Below are 23,370 nucleotides of genomic sequence, written 5' to 3' on the forward strand. Positions count from 1 at the left end.
GGGGACGGGAAGAAGTCCTTGCGGGCAGGGCGACAAGTTACGAACGGAATATTGGATGTGGTGAAGGCCACAAGAGGGGAAAGTTATATTCCCTACGCCACATTGCTAACACAGATGTCTGGCATCTCCTTCCATATTCTTGGTGTTCCTTGTATGAGTGTTGTCTTGTTATCAGAGCTAGCTAGCTGCAGAGAATCCTCTGGCCTGCCCCTTGAGCACAGCTTGGCTGCTTGCAAAACCTGGAGAGCCAGACAAGAAGCACTGCAGTCTGTAAGACATCCACAGCCCGGATATGTGGTGTTTACAGCCCAGGGTGGTAGTTCCAAAATCTAACTGGTATTTTTGGTTATCCCATGAAGTATTTGGGTAATTGGAGCTGTACTATGCAGGTCTTGGTGTGGGGAGAAGGAGGCTGGGTTAGTTTGTTGTTTGTTTTTCCCAAGCCAATTAAAGTCTGCAGTACCATTCCAAGGGGAAATGAATGTTTCCCAGCTAGTACGGTGCTCAGAGTTTTAAGGTCCATTTCTGTCAAATTCTGTGACAAAGAGTCACCAGGTCCTTGGACTTATGTTGTAGAACATAAATTCTCCATGCATGTGGGCAAACCAGGAACAGAGGTGGTTTGAACCATTCATCTCCCTTCCACCTTTCAGAAAGAAATGTGTCGTTCATGCTCGTTTGGTGATGAACATGAGGGAGCCAGGATGTAACCACACATCCCTTATGGAAGACCTTTGCAGTAAGTGAGGATGAGGAGTACTAAAAGGGAAAGGGCAAAGGAGGTACCGTGAGAGGTACTGAGAAGTCTGTCTTCCACTTTTGGGAGACTCCAGCTTCTGACTTCCAGCTCCACATGATGGGATTCCCATACACACTGTAAGCATGAAACTCAGGTGAAGCCTAAACTGACTTAATAACCAGAGGCTAAACCAGTCTCTGGTTACTCCATAAGTGCTGTCCTTGTCCCTGGCCTTCTGTCTACTCATCTGCACCTGCATAGTTGAAATCTGTAAAGAAATCCTTTTCAGACTGAACCAAAAAGTACAGCTGGGCTTTGTGTGCACAGAGCGCTTTATAAAGGTCATTAATTGAGCTCTTGTGCCAACCTTTTTGTGGTTTGCTTCTCAGTGTTTCTCTTTCTATGGGAATTCCTCCTCTGAATTGGCATCTGGTGACTTTATTTATTTGTTTGAACATAGTGTTTTGTGTTACAGGTTTTTTATTAGTGCATGTCTTAATGTCTTTGTGTTGGAAAGCTGAGGTGCCATGAAGATCTCTCACTGTCTCCATGTGTTGTTAAATCCACTGGAGTCATACTGGAGGGTTTTCACTTATTGTTTTTTGGAGCAGGTAGAAGCAGCTCCAAATACTCTGCAGCACTGAATGGGAACTAATATCTGGGACAGTAAGAAAATCCAGTGTGTGTCTGAAGTGAGACTCTTTCATAGGCCTTCTAAAAGCAATTCTGCATGTTTTGAGCTGCTTTCTCGCTGATTCTGTGGAAAAAAAGTGTAGGCACAAAAGACCAGCTGCAAAGATGCTTTTTCTGGTCTCTTGTTGTAACTCTGACTAACTAGCTGCATTCAGTCTCACAGATTGTTGGTGCAGTAGGCCAACATGGTTCCATCTCTCCCATCAGTAACAAATGCTGTACAATGCCTCAACCTTTTGATGAGTAGTGATACAGTTATTGCACATCTGCAGCTTTAGTGTGAATTTCTTTCGGACTACTGAAAAGTGATTAGGTCACTCTACAGGCATAAAAAAATTCTTCATAATTCTTCTTCTGAAAGAAATCAGCAGCTTCTCCAATGGAGGAGAGAGAGGAAACTTCTATTGGAACAATTGGGATACTGTTACAGTTCAGTAGCTGAAAGGAACTGATTCAAAATAAATAATTGTTATTACTGGTTGCCATTTCAGCTCTGGCAGAAAAATGAAGACTAGACTATGCAAAGGAGGACTCCTGGGGAAGGAGTAATCTGCCCATCTGCAAGGCAATACCTAAGCAACAATTTAAGCTCCTTATGGTATGGTGGAAGAGTGAGTTGTCTGCAAATGGTGCTTTGTTTCAAGATAACTAATTTAGGCTATATACCTAGCTTCTAGCCACTTGGTGTAGGGTAAAATTCTCACCTGCATAAGAAACAAGCTACTGCTTTTTTCAGTTTTCTAGTCTGAAGTAATGACAAGATTTCAAAGGATGTTCTATCAGTAAATTGAAATCAGGTTGGAATTTACCTATGCCTTTCTAATGACAAAGCCCACTTTGCAGATGGAAGAAGAGGAAAGTTGGTGAGTTCTGGGTTGTGCTGTACCCCAAGAAGGCAGTTAGTGTCAATATATTCAAATAGTGAAATGCAAGGCAAATGTTATTTATTAATGTCAAGCTTCATCACGAGGTGATTGTCAGCTCTCAGGGAAAATGTGTAATATCTCCTTAATGTCCATAAAATGCACTCTTTCTGTGGGATTTGAGGTACTGGTAAAATCCAGTATATAATTTGCTTTTGTTCTTAGAGGTTTAGTCTCTTCTAGCACTTCCTCTGAAAGGTTGAGATCCCTATGTCTTTAGCTACTCATGAGGTGTCTGAACTCAAGTTATCCCTTAGTTTCCTTGCACAGGCATGTTTCTAGACATGAATTGTTGTTATGATGCCACTTGGTCCCACACATATCTAAATCTGAGTGTCCCTGATTCATTTCCCAGTAGGCAGGCTGTTTCTCAGGAAGCTGTGTTCATCTAGAGGGAACGACACTAATTTGGTATTCGGAGTTTTGCACCCTAGTGTTAGCGAAAACTCAAGGACAGGTTATAATCAATTAGGTGGCATCTGTCTGAAAATCCCATCGTTAGATAAAATAAAGGCTTCTTAAAAATGTCTTTGATAAGTGAGAAGAGAAAGGCGGTGGGAAAATTCCAAGCTGCTTTTCTCTTGCAGAGCTTTGCTTACTCAAAGTCTTTCCCAGAAATCCAACATAATGAAATGACTAAACAGCAGAGGACCTTATGAAGGCTTCTGCTGACAGTGGTAAGCTTGAGACTGTGTTATTAAAGTAAGCAAATTATTTTCACATCATAAGGAGTCAGCCACAACCTTGAGACCTTCTGTCTTAAAACGTGTTACAATGAAGCACAATAAATGGAGATTGGAACGTGACTGCCCTATAAATAGCTGTAGTGGAATTGCTAAATCCAGGCTTGAACCAGTGGTTGAGCACCTGGTGGGAAGGCAGGGCCAACCCAGGGGAGCTCAGGTGCGTGCAATGCTCCTGAGTGACCGGAAGGGGTGGAGCCTGGATCCATCCCTTCCCAGACCTCATTTAAGGGTTACTGGGGGGGGTATTTTGCTGGAGATCCCTGTCTATGGGAGGCCTTCCAAAAGTAAGCAATTTTTCTTCCTTTGTTTCTGCATCCACGGCTCCTGCATTTGGGCCTGCTCTCATTTGCTGTAGCTTAGGATTGTGCCATTCCACTATTATTGCTGTACTTTCCATCATGTTATAGCATTACAATAGTGAAAGCTTAGGTGTGATGGTTGAGACAGATTAAATGAGGCTTTGTAGACAAATGCAAAAAGATGTGGTTTAGTTCTTGGTTTTGGATGGTGTTTTTGGTTGGCTTTTGTTTTTCCTTAGTTAACACTACTATGTTCCTCTGCGTTCTCAAAAACTGAGGCTGTCTTGACTTTTGCTGAGTCCCTGAGGGCCACGTGGAACAATATGGCTGGCTAGGCAGGTTTTCCATATCAATTTTCACATTATTTCTCCCCTTCACCATCATAGTTTAAACTTGCCTCTTTTTGAGGCAGAGTTTGTGGAAGACAGGTTTTGATGTATAACTTGACCTTCAAAGTCTAAAAGAAGCAAAAGAAATCAAAGACTTGACACAAAATAATTGAATTTATTCTGCAAATGGCAACGCGGTTGGTTCTTCCCTTGAAGAGGCTGTATTGCCTTTAGGTTTTACTGTAATCAAGACAGCCACTTGCTGGATATTGATAATTTAGCTGCTGCTACTCTGTAAAAGGTAATTCGCTAACCGCTGTATAACAGTTCTCTCAGGAGTTGTTCCCCAGCTAGTTACAAGCACTTTTCAAAGGGTTTTTTCTTACAGTTTTACTTATGCAAAAAGAGAAATATACATTAACATAAGATTCCCATAAGCAAGTGGAGTTCTCATGCTGAAAAGTAGTATTTCCATTTTAGATAGTCACAAATCCCATTTTGTGATGAAACAAAGGCAGGAGCATGGCACTAGTCACATAGCTAGACTACTGAGCACGCATCTCTGTGCTTGCTGAGGAAGATTGGCTGGGAGCAGAGCGAAGGCATGAGGCTGATTCTAGGCAGAACTGCCACCCTCATAAAAAGAAAAAAAGAAATCCTGGGGTTAGCAATTACAGTGTAATCAACTTGAATCCCAAGACTAAGGGTTGTATTTTGTATATTAAAGTCTGAGAATTTCCAGCATTGGCAAAAAAAATATTTTCTGTCACTTCTGTGTTGGGTTTATTGCTGTATGCATTGCACTGTCTCACTGATTCCAGTTAGTTCAGCTGTAATCTTGTTCCACAGGTTCAGGGGTAGTGTCATACCAGTTGAGTTTATGACTTAGGCAACGGGAACTGATTGCTTTAACTTGGCTGCCTAGTATGGCTACTTCTGGCCCTGAATAGGGGGCCAATTTGGCCATGGTTGTCACATTTCTTGAGCCTATCCTCTATGATTTTCGTATCTCCAGTGGTAAATCTTCTGGGGATGCTGCGTGGCACAAGGGAAGCCATGGTATGTTCATTTATTGGTATGCCTCCTCCCATTTCCAGCAGGTGAAAGGGACCTCTTGGTGAAAGATCTCCTCTCCTGCAAACACTTCTTGGTGAGGGGAAAATGCATTTTGTCTGTAAGCATCTCTCACCCAGTGTGATGGATGTGCTGCTCACTGGGAGTGGGACTGGCTGGGCTCGGGCTGCAGGAAGACACTTTGCTTGCAGTGCTTTTACAAGTGTGGGACCCTGTTGAAAAGCAGAGGCTCCCAACTACTAGGCAGCATCATGACTTTTCCCATGTGGCTTCTTCTGCCTTTGATGCATGGTCTCTGATAGGAAGGCTGGTGTGGTAGTGAATGGACAAGATCCACCAGTCTTGCAAAGAACTGGTGAGTCTTTGCAGGTCTGACATGTATCTGCCGAAACAGGAAATAGCTCCTTAAAAGCTGAGTAGACTGGCTATGTTACCCACGTGTCTGGGCATCCTGCTTGGTCTGGAGAGAGAGATGTTCCCACTGATGGTCAAACTCTCCTCTCCTGTTTGAGATGGGTAAATGTTAGCTCTGAGATGCATGCGGAGGTGGAGTCCTCAATCTGTTTGAAATCATCTATGCTTTTTTGCTCTTGTGCTTCCCAGACCTTGATAATTTCATTATTTCAGCTGGACGGGAGGTTTACCTTGTTAAATTCAGGGAGTGCCGCTCTGATGGCAGTGGTCTTTTTATCCTGTCCTTGTTTTCTGCCAGACCTGAAAAGCATGATTAATCTCAGTGTGTTACAAAGGGTGCGACTACTTCTTTCTTTTGCCTGCAATAAAATACAAAGCATTCAACCTAATTGTACAGCATCTGTATTTGGATGTATTTATTTATTTTACTACTTTTGTATTGTGAATCCACTGGAAGAACTGCTCTGTAGCTCTGGAAAATGTAATTTTTCCCCTCTTGTCCTTCTACTTTTAATGATCTGATTTCACTATTTCTAATGCATGTCAGCTTGCGTGCCTTTACCACCCAACCATGCTAAAATTCAGGCTTATTGATTCTAAATACATGTTCCATTAATCTTCACTCTTGTCAAAAATCGAAGCAGCCAGAAGCATCTCTGGTCTACAAGCCCAGCTTTCAGTGAAGGTATCACTCTAAAAGTCACATCTCCCTTCTCTATTTGTAATCTAAATCATATCTTGTATGTGTGTAGATTGTTGCAGCCCCACAGGGCTATTCAAATGGATTCAGAGAGGCTGTGATCTCACAGAGCAATAATGCAACTCAAGAAGTACTTAAATTCAAGAGTGGGTGAACACTGGGCCCATCGGTTTGTCTTGTTCCTTGAAGTTGTTTCTGCTTATTTTTTCTTCCAATATTTTGAGGGTTGGAAGGCTAAAAGCAAAGTAGGATGGAAAACAAGTTGTACTGAAGCATCTCTATAGACAGCCTAATTGTTGTTTTGTCAGGGGAAAATGTATTAGCTTATTAATATATTATTCACTTCGGAACAACTTATTTTGTAATTTTTTATCAATGCTTGATATTTTAATATTGTGTTAAACATGTTGCTATTTCTCCAGATTAGGCTTACCGTAATAACTGAATCAAAGATATACTCATGTGGATAGCTTGAAAGTCTGGAGGATTCCTTCTTAGTAATGCTAATGTGAACACTTGTTTGTAGCAAGTCTCATGCTGCCTGTATAACCATTCTTGATGTTCCTGGTGTTTTTAGAAATGTAGTGAAACACTGGGCTAATTCATAGCCTTCCCTCACTCATATTCAAATGGTATGGGTGATCTGTTAAGTGTCTACTCATTTTATGGACACCCTACCTCTGAAGTCATTAGTGCTTAATTTTCACTGCAGCTTGCACTCAAAGGCAGCATTAGTAGTGGCTTGTCATGAATTACTTATGTGGTGCTCAGAAGTGAAAAGTAAAGACCCCCATCAAATTCTGGATATTTGCGTATACAGTATAGATAATTAAGTATCTGAGGCAGGTTTTTTCTTTCTCAGCTTTGCTGTTAGGGTATTCAATGGAAAGTCCATTAGTATCACTTGCTGCTGAGGATTAACCTTTAATGATATGTGTCTTCTAATGATATATCATGTGTTGCATTAATCCTAATCTGTGAAGAAGCTATTTGTGTTATGTTGTGTTTACACTGGCAACCTCCAAGAGGTAATTACAGAGCTTCTTTGTTAGAAATTAAGTGCTGCAGATGGAGTCTTTTTACCAGTGAATCAGAAATCATAAATGGAGTTCAATTTAACAACTCAGGGAGACTTCCTTTTCCCTCTGAAATTCTTCTCCGTGGAATCAAAAGCAGTTCTTCAAAGTATTGTAGTATGTGCTTATGTACTTTTGAATTCTGTGAGTCTCTTCTGCCTTTACTAAACAGGCGTGACTTTAAACAATGCTCTTAAACACATGTGTAGTTAGTTATTGACATGAAGTATGGCATATATTTGTTTGGACTTAAAAAAAAAAAAGTGGAGAGAAGGGTGGAGTCTTTCTCCTACTGTATATGATCTCTTTAATGTAGAGAACATGCTTCTAGCTTGAGTTTTTTCCTTTTCAATTACACTTCAGCATAGATAAAAATGATCTTGTGAGTCAAAGGTCTTAATGCATTTTTAGCCTAATGTCCTTTGAAACCCAGTTCAGACATGCAGCTTTGAAATAAGATAGCTGTGTAAGAAGCTGTGTTCATTGAGAAACTGTTTTTAGTATCACTTGCATAAACAAAATCACAGATGCTTCAATCAAGGATGATTTCTATAAAGAAAGGCTTTAAATTGCTTTCTCTGCAGTATTACATGCTTACCTGTAACACAGTGCCTTATCCGATGGAGAGTCACAGGGATTAGCTTCTGGAATGTGGAAGTGATTAGAAGATTGGATACTGTATATGGATTTTCAGATTTTTTTCACAGAATATGAGAAACATCTGATAAATGTTTAAATTCATTATGTTCCTCCATATAACATAGAAGGTATTCTGTCTGCCTTCTATTGTACAGCATATTCTTTCAGTTAAGTTCTTTTTACCAGAATAATGAGTTGAACTTTAGGGTTTTTTTGAAGTTGCTCTTTGTTTATTGAAAGGGAGACAGGTTAAACAGGCATTGTGAGCAGAGGTGTACTGCACTCCACAGAGCAATATTTGGAGAAAGCAACTGCAAGAGATTTAACTCTTGCACATCTGAACCCTTTGCTTTAGGAATGGAAGAACTGTGATGTTTTCCATCTTTCCAATGATGGATAATGTAACACACAGCCTGTGACCTTCAGAAGGGATCATTCTGTTACAGCTGTAATGAGGGGAGGTGTCCATCAGCTGAGAGGATTAGATCAGCACTGGGTGTCTGTCTAACTAAGCCACTGCTTGATTGAAGCTGGCTTTTCACTGTTTTGGGAGCCCTGTTGTTCATCTCTCTGCAGCTTCTTCTGTTGATGTTTGGTTTGCTGTAGACCAACTAGAGCTGGAGAGGTCCAGAAGAGCTTTTCTACAGATTATAACAATTTGCCTCTACTACTTCTGATACTAGTGAGCAGTCAACCAATGGACTTGCAAACAAATGGTTGGACTGGATGCTCTTAGGTCTTTCCAATATTGGTGATTCTTTGATTGTATATTTTCCAGTCACTGCAGACCTATTTTGAAAGTTCAGGTGCAGAGGACTATGTGGACTTTGTGAACCGTTTACAGGTTCTGATGCCATAGTGGAAATCACTGTTAGTAATGACAGTGTTACATCCTGAGTAAAACTAAATGTCAAAGCTCCACTGGAAACACCATCTGTTATAAATTAACAGAGGTCAGGATGAGAAGAGAAGTTTTTCATGTGCAGGTATTTGCTCACCTGGATGTACTTCTTCATATGAACTAAGTCTTGTGCTTGCAGGGTACACGAAAGAAGTCCAGATTTGATTATAGAGAAATTTAAGGGTGTTCATTACCAGCATTGAATGCACATCATGGGTGGTTTGGAAGTGTTTCAGCCACTAATTCATCTAGCTGCAACTAAACTGTGAGTGAGAGCCACGGGGGGCTTGAATGTCCTTTTATCTGGTTAGAAAAGCAGACTTTCAGCAGGTTTTACTGCCAGGCTGGAACATCTGCTTGTGGAGGAATATGTGGAGTGATACCGAGGGTGTAAGCTCTATAAAATTTGGAGGTATTAATGTTCCTGCGTAGTTATACCAAATGACTAAGAGACCCAAAAGTTTGTTGATCTTCCAAAGATACATATGGATGTTTTCATAGTTTCTGTTGTAAAGCGCACAAATATCAGTGTGTATTGTAGACAAATGATCTTACTGACAGAGATAATTGAATGGAAATACTTCATAGTTGAGTAGTGGTTGCCATTTTACCATTATCTTAGCTAAGCAAATGCTTATCTATTAATTCTTCTCTTTACAATCTACCTAGAAGTTGCTAAGCTACCCTCTAGTTTGAAGAGGAATTAATAATGTTTGCTGTTTAATGAGAATTTATCTCCTATTAACATGGAGAGTTATGTCTGTGTTTGGCAAGACTTTCTTTTGTGTGAAAATATCAAAGTGATTCAATCCCATGGAAAGATAGTTGAGTATGCTTTACTTTCATGCTCTTTTTCCCCAAAATAGCTCTTAATTTCAGACGCAGAGATGACCCATCACCTCTTTGTAGGTGGTTGCAAGGTTTTCAATCACCACTATATCTGTTCTTCTTGCAGCATCTCTGAGAAGCCGAGGAGTGCCATTATCCTAAATCATTTGTCTGAGATCAGAGGAGGTGAGTGGCAGACCAGGGCTTGAAGCCATGCCAGCGCTCTAATCTCTGCCATGTCCCTGCCTTCTGTTTAATGTCTTTGTGAGTCGTTAGAAAAGCCTTCAGAGCACTGCCTTGCTGGGGAGGATCTTTTTGTTGTCTAATGTGCAAATATTCAGCACCAAGACACCTGCTTCTGCTCAGTGCCACAAAACCTAAAGTGTTCTGCTTGTAAATGTGTGGAGATGGAAAGCAGTGAAGTCAACTGACTGTAAACACCTGTTCAATGGTAAGTGCGTGCTGAAATGTGGCCTTGCATATGAATGAACTGTGGCAGAAGCTGCCAGGTTCTGGTGTTGTGTTTAGCAGCAAGAGGATAAAATGGCAGAACTTTTTTTTTGTTTGCAGGTGTGGTTGTGTTGTGGTGTCGTGGAAAATATTGAGAAGTTTCCCTCAACAAGTTGTCCAGCTACTACCTGTCCTTTTTGTACTGGTGGTGAATTTACTAATTCAGTCTATGAAGGTTTAGGTCTGTACTTTTCCATAACACTAAATTCACATGAACTGTTGCAATGAGTTTGGAGGTGTGGGGGGAGAAAGAAGGAACAAAAAGGAACACTTCAGCTTCAGTCTTATTCTTACAAGGGACTTAACAGCTGCTAGGAAGCTTTCTCATGATTTTCAAGTAGATGATTACTATCTACCTTGCAGTAAACATCTGACTTTATCTAGGCAATTGTGAAATAACTTGACCAGCATGATGTACAGGCACCTAGAGACCTGACCTCTACAAATGCAATCTTTAAAGTTAAATGTCATCCTTTCCCCCAGCTTCTATTCCAGCACTGTCAGCCTACCCTCTGCTTGGTCATTTCCCTGCCTAGTCTTCATTGAAATAGTTCTTCGGCAATGAGAGCCGCTTTGCTGATTTATGCTAAATGAAGTTCTCTCTTTTAAACTCTGAAGTTTATAAGAAAAATCTTGTGAGCTTACCTTCTATATTATCATGGATGATGCCATTCACCAGGTGGCACCAATTGTGACAGTGAATACTCAAGGGCTTGGCTGGGGCTGGGAAGCAGAAAGCCTCTTGCCTCCAGCCTTTTGTGAGCAGCCTGCCCATCAGCAGGGAAGGGTAGAGTGGCTTCAAACATCTTCCCTATTTTTCCAGTGTCTTATCTAAGCAGACTCAGGCTACTCAAAATTTTATAACCTTTCAAAATCTTCTCTGTTGACGTATGCTTATAAGCCAGCCATAAAGCAAGAGTTTCCCTTGTTTAACAGCCAGCAAACCAAGGTGTGAAACTAAGGACATACAGTAGCAAGAGAGATAAGAAGTGTGCCTCTTCTGCTGCATTTATCTTTAATAAGAGGATGCCTAAGAGCTTCGGCTTTCTGTTATCTTTTGCTAAGATTTACCAGGAGCAAGTAGTACTAAGCCTTTAACACTGTTGCTTTACATACTAAAAAAAAAAAAGCTAATTTTTGTTTCCATTTTCACTCAGCCTGATTTGAAAAACATGTTAAATGGCATTCTCTCATTTAAAAAGTTACTTTTTCAGATGCCAAGCAGTGCTGATTATATCAGTAGAGTACACTGATTTTTTTTTTTCCTATTTGTCCTGTATCCTAGTAAGCACGATACTTGACATGATTTATTTTGTTTCTCTTTTCATCTCTAAATCTCCTCGGCAATAATCAGAATTACATTGAAACCAGTATCAGAACTTCATTGTGACAGATCTCCTGTGATTGCTCTGTCTAATGCAAAATGTGCAATGTGCAACTTAAAGCCTTTGTCTGACTTCAGGGTCTGTTTATACCAGTGCTAACTTGATACCTTTTTCTCTGGCCATTTTTATGCTGGACAGTATTCTCCAGTTTCTGATTTTGGGAGATGAGGTGCTACCTGGTAAGTAAGAGCTTGTGTAACTCTTTGGTGCTGGTACAGGAGGTCAGTGTTAGGGCAAGGACAGTTGACTGGACCACTCTGGGTTTCTGGTGTTTAACACTTGCTGGGCGCAGTCACTGTAGAATTGAAGCAGATAGTTGTGCATATCACCACACATTTATTTTTCAACACTTAAAATTGTGTGCTATGGCCTTAGTTGGTGTATATCACCATGGGTCTGTTGGTTTTAATCAAGTGTTAGAAACTTGTCTTACCCAGATCCCAATGTGATGAAACTTGAATCTAAAAGTCAGTCCTGTATATGTCTGTTACACTGCTTATGAGATCTGCTAATGCCCACCAGCTTCCGTTCTTGACCAGAGCTTCTATTTCTAGATGCAAAACAGTAGTGTGTGTGGTGGTGTCTTCTACACAGCAGCCATAGCAGTACTTCCTGCTACATGTTAGATACCTAGGAAAAGATTCAGATTTTAATTTGATTTTGCCTTTCTTTACTGGAAGAAGGAGAAAAACAAAACAAACAAAAAAAAAAACACCACAACATGAATTAATTGGTCCTGCTTTGCACAGAAGGAATGATTAATTTCCTGCATACAGCAGCATCTGTCTACTACTCCTGCCTGAATTCCTCAAAAGGCTAAGAGTGTTTCTAACGGTCATTTAAATAATAAATGCCACTGCGCTCATTAGGAGTGTATCAGTTGTTCGTTTTCTGCTCTGATGCTTGTTGTATTCTATTAATATTTATTGAATTCAAGGAAATTCATTCTGAGCTGGTAGCCCACATTTCTTTTCAAGGTCACCATATATAAATATTTTATTTATCTAATTTAGAAAAACTACATTAGATGCTATACAGCAAACATGACAAGAGTGTGAATTAGTGGAATGCTTCCCACAGGAAACATATCCAAGTACCAGTAATGGGTAATAAGTCCAATGGCTTATTTCCTGTCAGGAAATTAAGTTACATAATGGCAATGCAAACCCTCACCTGAAGGTGTAATGAGTAGCAAAGTAGGCTATATACTATGAGACTAGTGAAAACATTCAAATCTTTCTGGTGTTTGGGCTTTAAGTAGGCTTATTAGAGCTTTCGGATCAAAAGAGTACATGGATAAGCGCATGTGGCAGATTACTTGGTATCAAATATGCCTAAATTCATGAGATGCTTGATGACATCTTTCATGCTGGCTCAAAGGTGCTGTTGAAAATGTCCCTGTAGCAACACATGAGTGACCAGGCTAGCCTGGCTTGAGTATTTCACAGTGTTTTCTCACCAATGGCAGTCCACTGTTCCTTCTTCAAGAGGGGTAGCATTACCTACTTGCTGGGCATGAGTAGCCCAAGAAGGTTCTATTTCTTCCCCTCCATTTATGAGATGGCAAAGATTCTGCTGGAATGCTGTGTTCTGAAAATTCCTTTAGCTTAAACCTTCCACGTCCTTGTCTGCTGTATGTACAACTTCTGCATATTTGGACCCTATTGTTCTTGTGTACTGTGGGAGTGTAGAAATTCTGCTATTTGAGACAATTTCATTTTGCATAAGCACCATCTTCCATTTACATTCATCCCACCCTCCCTCCAGTGTAGAAAGGGGGATAACGGGGGCTGCCTTTTATAAGTTAATAATCCCACTCATGCAAATGCTGGCTTTGAGAAATGCCTGCTTCAAAAGGAAAAAGAGCAGGTAGTTTGGGTTTACCTCAAAGTGTTCACTCGGGAGCAGTTTCTTCCTGCTGTCGGCTTTTGAGCTGTCAAGAATCAAAAAAAAAAAAAAGCAACAAATGAAGTGGTACTTAATTAAATTGAAAATTGGGCTTGTGAGTTTTTGTGTCTGTATTCAATTTTTAGAACTATTGTTGTCGTTTTGTTATTGCTAAGGTTAAAATTAAAGTGTTTACTGCTATTGTCTAGAAATATTATAGACAAAGCACAGGCTCTGAAGAAGTGGGTGTTGAATAACTTGTCTGTGGCAGTTCTGTCTTTTAACAATGCACACATGCTAATATTAGAGAATTGACTATACAAAGGAAATGCAGTAACTCTGTAGCTTTAATTTAAACGGTGTGTGACCTATTCTGCTTCTGTCTTTCAATATAAGTAGACTTGCAGCCTATTCTGACCTATGAACTAACAGATTCTGTGGCCCTGTCTTGCTATTGACATTACATTACAGGTATCAAGCTCTAATAATATACTACTAATTGGCAGCTCATTTCTATTCTCAGCAGCAAGGCCTTGTAGAGAACAGCTGGAGGAATAAATTACTCAATCTCCTTTCCTGGAAGTTTGGCGAGGAGCCAGTCTGATGAACTGAATCCTGGTAGAAACCATACGAGATGGGGTCTTTGGAGTAAAAGAGGAGAAATTAGAGCCTTGCATAGTAACAGGAACAGGCAGAGCTCTTGACAGTCCTTGAGCTGAGTTGCTAAAGTAAATGTTGTAAAAAAGGAGTCTTTCATGAGTAATGGGGATGAATGGATGGGTTGGCAATAGGAGCATAAGATGCCTGGAGAAGGAAAGATAGAAAACAAAGGCAGCAGGGAAAACAGTACTAAATGTGAGAAAGCAGACATCTCCCTGCATGTGTTGTCACAGCATTAGATCAGTGACTGGTAAGCCTTTGTCATGAATATAATATATCCTTGCATACATGCAATGTAAGGTGCAGAGCAAAGACATGCCTGAAGAAATAGCAGACAGACGACCAAAGAGCTTGGTAAGTCCTTACACTGGCTGGAGGGTGTGTGATGAGCATAATAATCTTGATAAGCTCTGTGGCAGAGCAGGACTGCTGTCCATGTGGCAGGGACACGGAGCGAAGGATGTTTTGGGGGCTGCCAGCGCAGCCAGCCAGGAGGGCAGAGCAGAGGTAAAAGTTGGAGTGGGTCTGAGCTGGAATCAGCTCTTGAGAGGGTCCTGTTGCTGCAGCAGCTTGAGAGCATTAGGCTAGAGAGGGAGGAGAGATGTAATGTGTTTGGCAAACAGCCTCAGTAAGGCTTGGAGTCTGTCACGTGCTTGAGCTGAACAAAAATAATCATGGCACCACCACTGTTGTTCCTCTCTAGAATTACATCAAAAATTATGCCTGCTGCATTAACATGTATAACTTTGTGCAGTAGACCACATCCTCCCCTTGTTTCAAACCAATGTGGAAAATATGCATGGCAAAATATCCTTGGCAGCAAGTTCTAGCATGACAAACTCCGAAGTAAATACTGAACAGTTGCTAATTAAAGTGAAGTGCTTAGTCCCTGTTTTTTTCAATTAACACACTCAATATATAGTGATGCCTTAATTATTTTTGTGTCTAAATATACTTAAAAGAAATCTGTGAGTCTGGAGGTGAACTTTACAAGGCAGATGGTTCTCTTTGTTTTTGATGGTAGACTGGAGGTAGATTGAGCTGAAGTTCAACAAAGCCCTCTTTGAAATGAGCATTGGCTGAACAGCTTTGGCCTTAGGTAACCTAGGCTCGTATCACCAACTTTCTTGCTGAGCTCTCTTCAAGCAGCCACTTGCCCCCTATCTAGCCACAGGAGTAGCTAGTCTCCAAGAGAGCATGTTAGTCATCACTTGATAGTTCTGCTAATTACCCATACCACAATCCACATTCTCTGCTGTGAGCTGTGGAGAAGCCTTTTGTTCAAAACCAGCAGCTGCCCTCCCCTAGCGGACAGGGAGGAGCCTAAAGCACCCCACTGGGAGATCAGTTCTCCATAGGCTCTCAGTGGGCACCAAGGAGGTGACTGCCTTAAACAGCTCACCTGACAACATGTAAGGCCGTGTGACAGCAGAGAGATGCCTGTGGCTGAGCTGCTGTCTGAGCTCTCAAGTACCTAATGATAGCCTGCTGCAAGCCTGTTCCCATGGCAGCACCTGTAATGGTCATCCATGTAAAAACTGACACTTCTAAAAATACACACCTATACAACTCAAAGATAATGGCTTAAATCACTCAGCACTGGAATTTTTCAGAAGCGCTTAGCGTTAGAGCTTGTCAGGATTTTCCTCAGGAAATGTTTTTAATCAGAAAATGCCAGCTTATTGAAATAGGAATTTGGGGGACAAAGGTCTGCTTTCAAGAAGTCAGGTACGAAATGGAAGAAGTCCAGTTTTAAGGTATTATCATGGCAATGGAAATGAAAAGTTCCTGTCATCTGGCATGAAAAGTTTTTTTAAAAGCATGTGTTACTTAGATTTCTATTTTGTTTATTGATTAAATTTAGAATAAAACAATTTGAAACATGAAGTACTAAACTGAACTGAGCTGATACTGTGTAGAGTTCAGGGTGTGTTTCTGCATTCTCGGTATTCATATCAACTCAGTACAGGGAATGTTTTCATATCCTGTATATCTGCTAGGAACAAAAATCGTGCTATCTGTGAATGCTGATTTAAACTTACTTTTTTTGGTACAAGGGTAACTCATTTTCTAAGGCTCAAGATGGAGAAAATGTTAGGAAAACTCAGAATACATTTGAAAATCTTATTCCTATGTCTTGCAGTAACACAGTACTATGTTCGGAGTTTTAATGCCAGGAAGTGTATTTTGCTTTCAAAGTAAGAGTATGAAGTTTCCTTTGTTATGGAGGGGCTGGGGAAATGGGGAGGCGCGTCTTGTAGAATTGCCTCACTCTCATTATCAGAGTGAGAGGGGAGATTGTTTTATATGTCTCAGTCTCACTCCAGATATAAGTGAGGTTAAATGTTTTCTGATCAGTTTATTATGAATTAAAGTGATGGGAAAGGGAAAGGGCGGCAATTGTTACAAATTAGGGCTATGAGGAAGGGAAGGTGGGCAATAGAAAAGATAGGAAAAGAGCCAGAATTATGTAAAGCAGGGATAGTCACCACCAAGGATTCAGCAGAGTCCCATTGTGCGCCATTTCAATGGTCCAAGGCTGATGCAGGAGTACGGGTGCAGGGGGAGGTGGTGGCAGAGTGGCCAGCCTTAGGCAGCAAGCACATAAACAGTAGGCAACCGACAGCAGGTCCAAGAGAAACAGGCAGGTCTCAGGTAGCAGGCCCAGAAGAATCAGGCAAGCAGACAGGTATCACGCCACGAGGCATCTGATATCAGGCACGCCCCTCCTTGGTTGTAGGTGCCTTCTGTAATCCTCCTCTTCTGCCAGCATGGCATTCCTGGGTACTTAGGCTAGAGTCATGTGTAGCACCTGTAGGCATACAGGTTCTCTGGATGGTTATCTGCCTTGAGATGTGCCCACAAAAGGCTGTTCATCGGTGGCTGCTTATCTCTCCTTGCCCCTGGCCGGCAAGTCTTCAGACAAAAGATTTCTTGGACATGTCCAATCGGTTGAAGTTGTCCAACAGCAAGCTTTGAGACAAAGATGCAGAAATAGTCTCTTACTAGGACTGACTTTGGTTTCTAATGCTAAGAAATGTAGACTGCCATTAAGCTATGAAATTTAAACTTCAAACCAAAGTAATTGGGCTGAGAATAGCTCTAGCAGTTGGCTGCTAATTCTGAAAAATAATCTACCACCTGTTGTTTAGTCTGTAGGATTAAAGAAGGCTTAATGTTTGAGGCAAGAGAAATTTATTGCTCCAGATGGAGCGCCATTTTAGAAAAAAGTCTGTGGGCACTAAAAGTATTCTGTGGGGTAGCCCAGTACTCTTAAAAAGACGGCTTGTTACAAACTGCAGCACTCTGAATAGCAACCAATGGACAGACCTGTTTTCTGCCTTCACGAATTAAGTCCTATTTGGAAGTTGCCACAGATGAGTTTATCATGGTTCTTGAACAGATATGCAGTGTGGTTATAATTTTTTTCCCTGTGTACATCATCAGATTTTAATAAGAGGCAATAATTTTCTTGCCCTACTGAGTATGTAATCAAAGATGTGTTTGATATACAGGATAAATAGTTGCTAGAGATGATAATGTGAAAATTCAAGGGTTATTTTGTTTGTGTGCTATTTACTGACCATCTGGAAGCAGCAAATACTGGCAGTGGGACTTTCGGAAACCAGCAGTGTGAAATAGATGACAGGATAAGGTAAATCTCTCGGTTAGACAGACTGGATTCTATTGCTGGGAATCTTTCTGCTCAGGAACAAGCAAACAGTACTTTCTTGATAGATGCATATTTTGAGGGACAGAAGTGTTTTGAGGAGATACTTCCTAGTTTAGGGAGGAAGTAGGGAATTATGCTTTCTGGTGGGGCTAGAAAAGGGGGCTTTATTCTGAAATAGATGTATCTCTAGGGCTTGGGGAACTTGCTGGGATAGAGATGTGTTTGATTCCCATTCTGGCTCTGGAATATACATTTGATTACTCCCCACACTAATGCCCTAACCATATGTTTGCCTGTTTCACTTTGAATTGTCATTGGGCAAATCCCAAGTCAAGGGCCTGTTATTAGGGTGTTTGGGAATTGGGGAAAGTTAGCCAACAGCTTGCAGGGGTGGACGTTGTCATGCCTTCTATGTTGGTGTATGGCAGATACTCTGGAGGTGATAACCAGAAGGTGTCAGAAGCCTTGTGTCCTACCATAAATACTGTTTGCAGTCTTCTAAGGTTCCTTAAGGGAGTGTTGATGTTTTGAAGTGAGCAATGCCACACAACAGCTTATAAACAGAATATTTAGCAGATCAATGATACTTGAGAAACTTTCAGGGAAAGGAGGCATCTTTTAAGCTATCCTTCTGCCTGAAGCACATTCTGACATTAATGCCTGCAGTGATTTTATGCAGTCCTGAAAGCTTGCTGTGATTTTGATGGGTGATGAATACCATCATCCAATGATAAATGGGCTCTTTCTGCCAGGTGATTCTTTGGAAGTGGCTGCACAGTCTCCATTGTCAGAGCTGGTGGACCCCTGTGTGTAGTAGCCCGTTATGTTGGCGAGATTGCCCTGCACTGTGAGGGTTGTCTTATGCTGCCAGTGATGTCCAGGCCACCTTTGGGGAACTTCTGCCTTAAGGAGCACTTGCAAGAATTTGAGGAAATACAGTGCTTTGAAAAACAGATCCTAGGCAGGGACAGAAAACATCAAGAGAATAACTGACATGTTATGCAGAATATTTGCGAATATTTCTTTATAGTCACACTGATTCCACTATAAGAAAGACCCTGAGAGTTAAAGATGCAGTCCAGAACTAGAACTTTATTTCCACTGCCCCAAAGTGAGAGAAATCTTATAAATAAGTATTTAGTAGACTTCTCATCAATGCATTTGCAACAAATAAGAAGCATTAGTGTTTGAAGGCCCTTGATCTAAAGACTTGAAACTACTGTAACGCTTCTAGCAGCAATATTTTATCAGGTGCTGGTGTTTTACCATGAGCACTAGACCCTGTCCAGCTCTTGCAGTAGATGCTTGAGAATCAGATAATTGCAGTACAAAAATCTGCTGAGTAAAGAGACTTGTAGTTAAAGTGCTGCACATGGAAAATCATGCATTTACATCATATCTGATTTGATCTTTGAAATGGCAAATAAAAATATACCCAAATTATCTAGCATCTACTCCCTGCCTCCAATCTTTTCTTAATTCATTTGTTGTAATGACAATGCAATTCTTTGGTGTGGAGATGAATGTTATTTCTTTAATGGCTGAACTGACAAATGTGTAGCAGACAGTATTTCAGATAAATGGAAGGAAAGAAACCCATTAACTTTGCTGTAGGAAAATCAGTAAATGCTGACCTATGCAAAGTGCCAAATGTTAAGAATTTTCTGCCTGATAGAGCTGGATGAAAGATAGAAAACCTGAAAAAGTGAGTTACTAGTACATATAAGTGCTGTGTTGCTATACTTAATCCCTCAAAGGCAATTTTATTACATACAGCACAATATTAGCACGTTCCATGTTTTCATCTTTGCATTTAATTCATAGCTAATTTTGCTCTGGAGACCAGAAACCCTCTTAAACTCTCCAGATGAGTAGCATGTGATGCAGACAGTAATAGTGCTTGGAGAAAATGCTTGCCATTATGAAGGTATGCTTTGATCATGTTTGGAGGATATGTGGTGCAGGTTGTACATTAGCATGTTGCAAGCTCCGGAAATGTGTCCAGAAGCTTGGAGGAAGTATTGGTTTGGGTTTGAGAAGATGTGGTACCTGGTGATGAGGTACATAATTCCTTTGGGAACTTGGCAAATCGTTTCATTCAAAAGCATGGGCAGTTCAGTGCCTGAATACTGTAAATTGGCCCCCAAAATCTTTGTGTGTGTTTCTGGCACAGCACTGTCACAACTTGTCAAGTTCTTTGTGCTGTATTGTAATGAGACGGAGGTCTTCTGGGATGGGACCTTCTTCTGACAGAGTGAGGCTCAGGTCAGTGTGAATTAGGTTTACCAGTGCCTTTGAAGTTCCTATTTGGCATACTTTCCACATCTATGGGCTCCTAGGTATGTTTAAAATCTGGCCCCTTGACCGTAGATAGCACTGCCCTACTAGGATTGAACTCTTAAGAATATTTTCTCAGTTTTGTTCTCCTCACTCTGATACCTCAGAGTATTACTCTTCTACCATTTCCCTGGATTTTTTAGCATGATTTCACAGGCTGGTAAAGTCAGAAAGGACTGATACCAGTTCTGCAACTTGACTTGTGTGAGGACCTTGCAAACTGTTGAGTGGGTCTGTTGCTGGCTGCACCTGGGCGTGCAGGATGCTAAAAAGAGCTCTGAAAAAGCAGGTCCAAAGTTTTTGCTCTTCTCAGTGAAAATGAGCAGATACTGCTTTAACCTTGCTTTATCTCTGTTCTGTATTGAACTGGATATATCTAGGTTGGCTATACTTCAGCTTCCACAGTAACAGATTTTTTCTAGCAGCAGAAAAACATGCAAATTATTTTAGTGTGGCAGGTGTTTCAACCAATTATCCTGGGATCAAACTAACATTTATCAAGAACCTTAAATCACAGCTTTCTGTACTCGGTAGGCATTGCCCATGGGGAGGCAATGCATCAGCAGGCAGAGAAGCTTAGAACACAAAGAAAGAGAATAACAAATCACAAATCAACAAGCTCAGTTGTATTAAATGTGCTGCCCAGGGATGCTTTCCTCTGGCAAGAAAACATTCAGATGCAAACTTAATTATTATGAGTTTAAAAAATAAGCCAGGTAGATCATACTGTTTTGGTAACAAATGCAAGCAGGTAAGATGCTGAGTTCCATTTCAGATATCTTCCTGTTGTTTCCCAGGTCCCGGAAGCAATCGTTACTGTTGTTCAATTAAAGAGAATTGGGTATGACAGAATCCTACCAAATACTGGCCTCTCAGGGGTTGTTCTTGCTAAGATTTGAATAACATGGTGTTATGAATGACGGTGCTTTAAATTAGTGAGGCTACTAAAAGAAGTAAAAATAGACAAGCCATTCTGAGATTTCCCAGCAGCTGACGTGTTTGGGCGATTATTATGTAGTTGAGTTCATTTGAAAAGACACATGAGTTTCAAGCAATCTTAAATGCAGCACCACATAAATTAGGTGGGAAAGAGCTTTGTGATGTGTTTTGTTTAGTCAGAATTGGAAAACTCTAAAATGTTGTTTCTATAACTTCTTAGTTTCTGGAAAGGATGCTGAATTTAGGGTTCCCCATAACTACGTCTTTAAACGTGGCTTTCTGATCCCTTATGATTTTGTGCTGGGATCAAGCTCAACAAACTAGTTAACACAAAGCCCCTTTTATCACCTTGTCTTTATTTGCCTCTCTCAGATTGGGTAGCTAACCTGCTCATGAGGACTACTGCCTTAGTGACTGCAATATCTAGAGGCTGTAGAGAGGCTGGGCAGGAAACTGCTGCAAGAAGGGATATCCTGGGACGCCTGCAGTCCATATGATTTCAGCCATTCCCAGTTCTGGACCCGAAACACGTGTATCCTAGCAGTATGACCTAGCAGCTCCAAATTTCTGGCATAGGAAACAATGAACAGGTGTGACTTCTCTGGCAGTCACATAATGTAACATCAGGAGTTAGTTAGTAAAAAGCACAGAGACTGAGCTGAAACTAACCTGATATGGAGGATTATTACCAGGGAAGTGTCTTTTGTGTTTTCTCCATCTGGTGGAAAAGGAGTTGGTTAGGGTCTCTTTGTGACACCATTCAGATGGGATAGATAAAACAGTTTTCAGACATAAATCTTTTTTTTTCTCCATTGTGTTTCTTAGATTTCTGTTTTTAAGCTTCGTTAGTCTCCTTATTTCTGAGGTTGAAGAACTGGGATGTTTCTCATTCCAGGAAGTTAGGAGACAATGTTGCTTTTACTTAACTTTGCACCCCCGTTAAAACTGCTCAACAAATGTAAGAATCTGCCTCTGTTATCAGGCTCTTACTATTCCATGCTTCTTTAGAAGGCCAATTAGGTCTAAGATCTAATAATCTAGTAATGGAATCTATTATTATTAGATCTACCAATTAAATCCCATTGTTCCCATCAGTGGCACCTCGTGACAAAGCCTATATTCAGATTGTCTTGTTTCTTTAATTGAGAATCCTTCAACTCCTTATTTTCTTTTTTATTTCTCATCTCCCTTAATGCTGTCTCAGTGGTAGTTTTCTCTGAGGACTTCTTTTCAGGGCTTTTCAATAAACTAGTGTTGAAATGGTCAGAACCTGACTTCTCTTTTTTTTTAAAGCACAAAATTATCTCAATTGATATTAAGTTCAGGGAGTTGCAAGGCCAAATGTGCTTTCATAAATCTGAGGTGACTTCACTGAATTCTTTGAATTTATGGTCTCTTAACAAAGAGCACAAGTTGACCTCAGAGCCCACAATATTAGCTCTAATGGGAAATTTAGAATTTTCTGGTGCACTGAATTCAATGACACATTGCTAGGATTATCTGAAGATGGAAAGCAACTGTTTGCTGTACCATAGCATGCCCTTCCTCTTTCTGTACATGCCTGCTCTGTTTGAATGGTGAATCACAGTGCTGGAGATGTGGGGTGATCCTGTCAATAACCAGGGTTAAGTTCAAAAGAGTGCTTCTGCTGAGAGGAATGTTCTTTCCTCTTTCAAGTGGAACTGTGGGCTGGAGTTTGGGTTTGTATTCTTCATTCTTTCCGTACTAATCTTCCTGAGGGCTTTTCTGCGGCTGCCTCACTGTTCAGTTTCTTGTCACCATCACAGCCACTTCCCACAACCTCACCGCGGCAATTACCCATGCAGGAGCAGTAAACAACAGCAAGGCCACAGGCCACTTCATTCAGGGTGTACAGGGAGTGGATTCCTTTAACTTTCATGAGAGTAAGCTGGATGCCAGCACTCATCTTGTGCTCAGTTTTTCCTTTCTTTAGATTTCTCGCTTTTGGGTTGCGATATTATTAACAACGTGCACAGCTGTTCTTTGTGCTTTGGTCATGAAGGATTCCAGGCAATAGTGATTTCTTTCTGCTTGTTAACTTCACAAATGGAATTCGGTGCCCATCTGTTATTTCTTTACAGTATCAATCACATACTTGTTTTACCTGTTTCGGAATGGTGTTTGTCTGGAGTTTCCTGTCAGTGACAGTCAAGGATCTGGTTAGATCTACATCTCTTTGTCTTAACACTGTGGATGTTGCTTATTAATGTGAGAAGGGTAACACAGAGAATGCAGTAGAAGGGCTGCTCAGTTTTTGAGATTTGTATACACAATGTGTTATCAGCTCCACCCCTAGCATAGTTTCCATGTCCTGATATTCCATTTATGCATTCTTGTCCTTTCAACCTATCAGAACCCCCCTCAGAAAAATGCTGGCTCTTTGGGCAGGTCTGAGAAAGTCAAGACTGCAGTCCTGGCAATGCCAGAGTCCCAGTGAGTCCCTTCTTACTGCAGCCAGCACAGAGGGGCTGCAATATTAGTCTGTCCCAATGTGTCTATGTTGTACTGCATGTGATGAGAAGATCAGATACCATGGGTCAGTGCCATTGATCTGGGTGTCAGAAATCTGCACCCCATTTGCCCAGGCTGTGTTTCTC

General features: G+C 40.9%; 2 long non-coding RNA genes across 6 annotated transcripts in view; both read left to right on the top strand.

Moving 5' to 3' along the window:
* Window positions 1–23,370, top strand: part of LOC110398367 — a 411,724-nt gene that overhangs the window by 129,764 nt on the left and 258,590 nt on the right. The gene's annotated exons all lie outside the window — the stretch shown is intronic.
* Window positions 3,361–11,029, top strand: LOC110398368. Of its 2 annotated transcripts, none has more exons than XR_002438351.1 (3): window positions 3,361–3,385; window positions 9,489–9,812; window positions 9,932–11,029. It is a non-coding gene; the product is annotated as an uncharacterized LOC110398368 (long non-coding RNA). The 2 variants fall into 2 exon arrangements; XR_002438352.1 differs by lacking the exon at window positions 3,361–3,385 and adding an exon at window positions 4,745–4,788.

The sequence above is a fragment of the Numida meleagris genome, chromosome 4, assembly GCF_002078875.1.
Source record: "Numida meleagris isolate 19003 breed g44 Domestic line chromosome 4, NumMel1.0, whole genome shotgun sequence".
Taxonomy (NCBI): Eukaryota; Metazoa; Chordata; class Aves; order Galliformes; family Numididae; genus Numida; species Numida meleagris.